We start from the raw sequence: 333 nt of genomic DNA, 5'->3' as shown, positions 1-333 counted from the left end.
CTGAAATAAAATCCCTATTTCCAGCAATACCCAAGCCTTTCCATTTTGCTTCTGCTGCCTCAAGAGATCCTCCTTCATGGAAAACTGATTGCAGGAGACATACATTTTCCGTAAGTTTTCTGCTGCCTTGTACTGCTTTCATCTATGCTCCTTAAACGCACATTCATTTATGGAAGGTTTGTTATCTACTTCTCAAGTGATAAAAGACTTTTCGTAGTAGGTGAGGTTCTGCAGCAGGAATCTCAGATATATAGAGGGTTGCATTTTATGACATTCTTTTGCTCATTAAAAGATTATAGTGCAGTTGTCTGAAGACCAAGAGTAAAAGTTATT

This window comes from Falco punctatus (genome assembly GCF_963210335.1).
Source record: "Falco punctatus genome assembly, chromosome: 3".
Taxonomy (NCBI): domain Eukaryota; kingdom Metazoa; phylum Chordata; class Aves; order Falconiformes; family Falconidae; genus Falco; species Falco punctatus.
This window is presented reverse-complemented; position numbering follows the sequence as displayed.